The sequence below is a fragment of the Callorhinus ursinus genome, unplaced genomic scaffold (assembly GCF_003265705.2).
Source record: "Callorhinus ursinus isolate GAN/ISIS: 27379988/994484 unplaced genomic scaffold, GSC_fseal_2.0 scaffold6, whole genome shotgun sequence".
In the NCBI taxonomy this organism is placed as follows: Eukaryota; Metazoa; Chordata; class Mammalia; order Carnivora; family Otariidae; genus Callorhinus; species Callorhinus ursinus.
Window position 1 is genome coordinate 75,678,691 of NW_027397068.1, and position 6,920 is coordinate 75,685,610.

Here is a 6,920-nt window from a genome sequence, read left to right on the forward strand (position 1 = left end):
TTATGTTAACTTGATGAGGTTATGGTGCCCAGTTGTTCAGTCCAACACCAGTCTAGATTTTGCTATGAAGGTATTTTGTAGATGTGATTAACATTTACAATCAGTTGACTTTGAGTAAAGAAGATTATCCTTGTTAATGTGAGTGGGCCTCATCCAATCAGTTGAAGGCTTTGGGAGCAAGGACTGAGGTTTCCTGTGGGTTACCCTACGGATTTCAGATTTGCCAGCTCCCACAATTGCATGAGCCAATTCCTTAAAATAAACCTCTTTATATGTATATCTTTTATTTGTTCTGTTTCTCTGGAGAATCATGATTAATACATATGGTATGCATGTCTTTATGATAAAGAGTTTTAAAAAACCTGGATAAAATGTATGACTTTCTAGAAAAACAAAAATTAAAAAAAGAGTTGACTTGATAAAATAATAAAATTAGAATATCTAAATAGACTAAAAACCAAGAAATAGTGGAAAACATGACGAAAACAACAGAAGTACTTTGCTTTCCAAAATGCTTACATAATTTTATGGACCAATTCTATAATACTATCACCAGTTCATATGGGCAATTGCTAACCAATTAAAATGTTTCAGAGCATAGAGTGGGATGGAAAATTTTCCAATCTATTTCATAAAGGGAGCATAACCTTGATAGAAAAATGGCACATCAATAAAAACAACAGTAACACAAGCAACAACTACAGATGAATCTTACTTATGAATAGAAATATGTTGAGTCATTTCAATGGGGCGTCTTTAAAATGTAATCACAATGAGGTAGGGTTCGTTCCAAGAATACATAATGGTTTCACATTAGGAGATCTAATAATATAATTTACTTTTTTAACAAGTCAAAAGGAATAACTATATCATTATTTATAAGGACATTTTTGTAACACTCGAAAGCCATTTTCGAGTTTTTCTTTAAATACTTCTGGTAGTTAGGAATTAAATTTTAATTTAATTATAAACTTGAATTCAAGGCCTGTTTGATAGTTCTTGAAGACAGCATTGTTACCACTAAAGTAATAACAGAGTTTGTGCATGTCTGCCTGAGTGTATGTGAACAGGACAGCATTTCTTATTTCTCCTAGTACCTGTTATTGCCTACCCAAGAGTTGTGATGGGCAGCCCACGAATGCCTATCGATAGCTGTCCTTCCCTTGTTTATCAGTGGCTCTCAGTGATGCCCCTATGGATGTATTAAGTCCATCCTGATTTACAGTTTCTGGTACAGTGAGTTATGACCCTTTACAGCTCAGTGTGTTAAAGAGGAAACATATACTTTCAAGAATTACTTGCTGTCATCTGTACAGATGCATAACAATGAAAAAATCTCATTGAGTCCTTTGTCTCATTTACTTTAGATATATTTTCTCAAAGCTTATTTTCTTATGTCACAAGGTGGCTCTGTCACAGCAGAAGAATATAATAGAATCTTAGCTTTCACCCTTGAAAAATATATAAAGTTTATTAAATAAAAAGGAAGTGTCACAAAACAGATGCTATTTTAAGAATGGAGTTTTTGGTAATTTACCTTTGAATGTAAATAAGTAGTCCTCCTCCATCCCATTTTGAACATTTAATATGTTATTAATTACAATCATGGCACACTAACCAGTAACATAGTTTCTTTTCATTTTCAGAAAATTTTTCTTTCTATTCCCCTGAAGGAACTTTGAAATGAGTGAAAACAGGGCCATGATAGAATCTTCCTAATTGACTCACTCTTCATTGGAAATTTCAGTAACTCTTAGGAGTATACGTTTAAATATGTTTTCATGTTCATTCCATTTTTTTTTTTTTAAGTGAACTGATTACCTTTGAGGCCAAAACATCAAGCTGTGAAAATGAAGTCTTCATAAGCAGATGGTATACCTGGAACCAAACACAAATCTAGAAGTTATTCCCATGTTTTAATTCCTCCAAGCTTTTATCTGATGACACTCTTGTTGACAACTTGAGTTGGTTTCTTGGACTGGACCTCTTCTCACCTACCTAGATGCCGATTTCCCACCTCCCGAGTCCACCCATCCCCCATGCTCTCCTCCCAGAGTCACAGGGCTGGAAGGATCCTCACACACCGTGGAGTCTGGGGTCTGCTCCAATCTCGTGGGGATGGCTGGAGGGTTTATGTGCTCCCTGGACTGCCTCCTCCACCTCTCTCTCTGTGGCTGATACTGCTGTTCTTTCCTTTTTTTTCTTTTCTCTTCTCTTTCTCCTTATCTTTATGTTTCCTTCTTTCCCTTTCTTCTTCCCCCCCTTTTTTCTTCTTTTCTATTTTTTTTTTTATTTATTTTTAAGGATTTTATTTATTTATTTGTCAGAGAAAGAGAGACACAGCGAGAGAGGGAACGCAAGCAGGGGGAGTGGGAGAGGGAAAAGCAGGCTTCCCGTTGAGCAGGGAGCCCGGTGCGGGGCTCGATCCCAGGACCCTGGGATCATGACCTGAGCCGAAGGCAGATGCTCAACATCTGAGCCACCCAGGCGCCCCTCTTTTCTATTTTTTTAAAATCAGAATCATATATATGAGAGAACTACGTCCTCCTCATTTTCCTTTCCCCAGAAACAACCACTTCCAACCCTTTTAGCTGGTTTTTTGACATTGACTTTTGTTTCTCTAAAAAAATGCTTACATCATTATTTCTCATTTTATTTTAGTGTTAGGAATTATTTATTGACTTTCTGCTCTGGGGGATGCAGATTTATGCATTTTTCCACATTCCCCCAGTCCAAGCCCACCACACATGCACATACCCACACACGCACATACCCTGGTTCTTGCATTTGCTTCCTATTCTATGTCCTTGTTGCCCATGAAGACCAAGCTCTCCCCCCACTGGTATGAATCTCTCACTCTCCCCAGACACACTGGGTAGTTCATCCACTTTATCTTCAGCAAAGCTTGGGAGACTTCTGAATCATTCCAGTCCAGACCGATGTCCTCCAGCTCAGCCACAAAGCTGTCATTCTTGAGTTGTCCTTTGTTGTCTTTTGGAGATTACCCTGCCTCTTTCTTATTTTGGATCCGTGGTTTCATAGAACCTAGCTATGTCTTCTGCTTTTTCACTTCAGTCCTTATTTGATGGAGAACACCCTCCTGTTACTTCCTGAGTTTGCACTGGGAAGAGAGGCATTTTCAGAGAACTGGCTTGTCTGAAAATCTTTGTTCTACCTTCATACTTGATGACTACTGTGGCTGGTTACCAAATTCTAGGTTAGAAATGACTTTCCATTAAAATTGTGAAGGATTTTCTTCAGCTTATAATATTGCTGGTGAGAAGTTTGAGGACATTTTCATGTTTTGATCCTTCCTATGATATCCAGTTTTTCTTTTCTCCCTGAACGGTTATAGGAAATTTTCTTTGTCCCTAGGGATGTAATTTTGTGCTGATATGCCTTTGGGTGAATCTATTTTTACCATGGTGTTGGGCATTGAATGGGTCCTTTTACTTTGTAAACATGTGTCCATTTTTTGAAAAAAATTTCTTGCATTATCTTGTGGATGATTTCTTCTCCTCTATTCTCTGTTCTGTCTTTTCTGGAACTTTTATTATGTGGATGTTGGATCTTGTACCGTCCACTCCCCCCCAGCCTCCCTTCCTTCTCTCCTTCTCTCCCCCACTTCCCTCCCTTCCTCTCCCTCTTCCCTCCATTCCTCTTGGGAGATTTAGTCAATTTTCTCTTTCATACTCTATTAGATGGAACAAGTTTGGCTTCTGGAGTAAGAGATGGTAGCATACACAAGTTGTTTCTCTCCCATATAAGAGCCCAGAATAAATGGACTAGAGCTATTGTCACAGCTCTGAGGTGTCAGGTCCCCGGGTTCCTTCTACCCCATGGCTCTGTCTCTAAAGTGTTGCTCTCTCTTGCAAGGTCCACAGTGTTCCATCATATCCCACCACAAGTGCTCCTACTCTAGCTCTTGATGGGATGTGATGGGGAAGGAGTGGACACAAGTTGTGTGTTTCATACATCATTTCTGTTCACATAGTTTTGGCCAGAGCTTAGTTACCTGGCCACAGCTACAGGGGCCGGGAAATGTGGTCTTCATTCTTGGATCCTGCTCCTACCTAAGAATTGTGGGTTCTATTTCTGCAGAAGAAAGGGAAAATAGATATTAAGTGGCAACTAAGAGTCTCTGTCACAATTCTCACTTCTGGCAACACAAACATCCATGTACTTTCTTTTTGCCCCTGTGCAGAGAACACCTTCCTAAGAAAGAGAACTGTTGTCTCCAACCCACTTCCTGCATCTAGCTTAAAGTTCCTGCTTGTCTTCCCACTTAATGCCCTCTATAAGCAGGATATTCGAGCAGAGTAACCTCAGCCAAAACTCCCACTGGACAAAGGAAGAATGAAGAAACCCACAAGAATTACTGCTGCTTTGTGATGCTCAGATGCTGCTGGAGACCGAGTGTTGGTTGCCCCCTGGACATAGCTGGTTCTGCTCTCTAGGCATGACCAGCTCCCTTGTCCACTGGGCTCCCTGGGAGGCTTGTTCTGGCCCAGCATCCGCCACGGGCACAGGCACAGTGGAAACCGCACGCCATGCTCTTTTTCGGGACTAATGGCTTTATAGCCCCATTCCTGCAGGTTTGAGGACTCAAGGATTTCAAACCGGTTGAACAGTCAGATTTTGCAGGCCAGTGTGTGCTCTCTGGCAATGAAATTGACTCACAAACTTACAAGTCTATTTGTTCTGCCCAGTTCCATGGGTGAGGTGACAGCCAAGGATCTCATCTGGATAGTTTTCGGCCTGGGACTCCTGCTTGTCCTCCCTGCCACCCCAACCACCACCGCCGAGGGCATCTGAACAAAATGAGTGTGGTTGGAAGGCAGCACCCTTCTTCTGATTTTGCCTGCTGGGCTTGCTCCCCTGCTCTGCCCAAGGACTCTTAGGGAAAGGTAACCAAAACAGCGTTGGGGGGTCACAGTCTTTTCTCGCACCGAGGCTCTCCTTGTGTGGAGCCACCTATTCTCCCTGCTTCCTCTTGGGTCACAGAAGCTTTGGGTGTTTTTAACTCTGCAATGTGGTGAATGACCTGACTCCCAGCCAGCTGAGGTTCTTCTCTCTCATGTAGGGCTTTGCTGGAAGGGGCATGAGCAGACGTGTCTCCGCGGACGGCAGCCTAGCCAGCTTCATGCCCTGGTGACGGGGAGACACTGGGAAGATGGGATGGTGAGGGCTGACTTTGAAACTGTGTTCTTTTCAGTGGCAGGGCAGATGGAGGGGGTTTGGGAAGAGTCATTAGAGACAAAGGGACATGGAAACTCTCCCTGGCTCCACTGGCCCTTCCTCTCTGGGTCCCAGCAAGGGTATGGGAGGACTCCTTGGTTTCGGTTCTAATGGGGTTCGGGCCAAGAGAATCCGGGTGCAGATCTGTTTGTGTCCTTGAAGGTGAGTGAAGCTTAGCCAGTAGAATGAGCTCCTTTCCATATCTCTGAATCTTTTCCCCATTGCTACTGCCTGTTGTAACTGGAACAAGTCAGTGTGGGTCAGGCTGATTCATGGTTTTATGGCGAATGAACTGGAACAGATATGGCTCTGCTGGCAAGAATTCAAAGCTCATATACTTTCCTTAGACCTCTGACTTGAGTAATGAAAATTCAGCGGCTCGATCCAATTGGGATCCAGGTAAACAAGAGAGAGAAAGGCGAATAGGAAAAGGTAAATTAAATCATGAAACAAATGTCAAGTAGAGGTCAAAGGAAAAGTCAGGCCTGTGGTGGGGATGATCTTTGATTCACAATCCCTATTTCTTGCTATCTTTCTGATGGGATCCAGTTCAATTTGGTAAATGGAGATAATTGGTGAATTTGGTAGAATCAGGTGCAGGACAAATCTCTCTAACCACATGTGCTAATAGTGATGACCTTGGGCCTCCTCGCCGTGGACTTGCTGTGTGTGTACCACCCTGCGTGTCCCTTGTGTTCACAAGCCCCTGCACTGACTGGGATTCCCCTGCTGTGTGGGGACCACCAGCGTTCCCAAAGTGGCTCAGTCCTGCTCAGGGACCAGCCCTGGTGCGAACAACCTTACGTTGTGCAACCACACCCTCGGAGATGTGGGAACGCAGGGGTTCTACTGTTTGTTTTGGGCCGATGGGCTTTAGCCTGGATGTGGCTTAGTCTGTATTCTTGTGCAGACTGACTCTACTCTCAGGACAGAAATGTGTCTCCCAATTCAGAAATTCTTTTGCCTGTGCAGGTGGACAGTCCATGAGCCAGGAAGGGAAGATGCAGGAAAAGGGTTGAAACCCACCTAGCAGCACACACTGCCCCCTTGCTCCCGAGATACACATTACATGACCCTGAGCCATTTCACAGTTTACCCCTGGCCTCAGGAGTGACAGGTTTGAGGAAACTCTCCACAGATTATTGGTTATGCGGTGTATTTAAAGCGAAACAGAGACGGCTTGAGCAGGGTGCCCCCCCCAAGGCAGGAGGGCACGGATTCTTGTCTGTCCATTCTGTGAAGTCTGAGTCATCGTCACTGCCCTCAGGGGACCGGCAGTCTGTTGGTGTGATGCCACGGGCACATAAAGCAACAAAACCCAAAGCTGGAGCAAAGCTACGCTGGCTGAGTGGTCACTGCAAGAGAGAAACAGGAGAGTAGTCTCAGCGGACAGTGCGGGGTGGGGATGCAGAGCACAAACTCAAGGGCCACTGTGTTGGGGTTCGATCCCGCGTTAGCTACTTACTAGTGGTGACCTTGGGCATGTTAACTGTCCTGTTTGTGTCTCTGTTTCCTCAACTGTGAATGGCGGGGATTGGCAGGACCCACACTGAAGATTAGATTAGTTCTACTGCAAAGCACATAGCAGAGCATCCAGCTCACAGTAGGGGCTCTGGTGTTACTGGCTAAGCTGAAGTTTCCCTTTTCCTGATCAGTAGGGCTTGCAGGCATTCATGGGAATG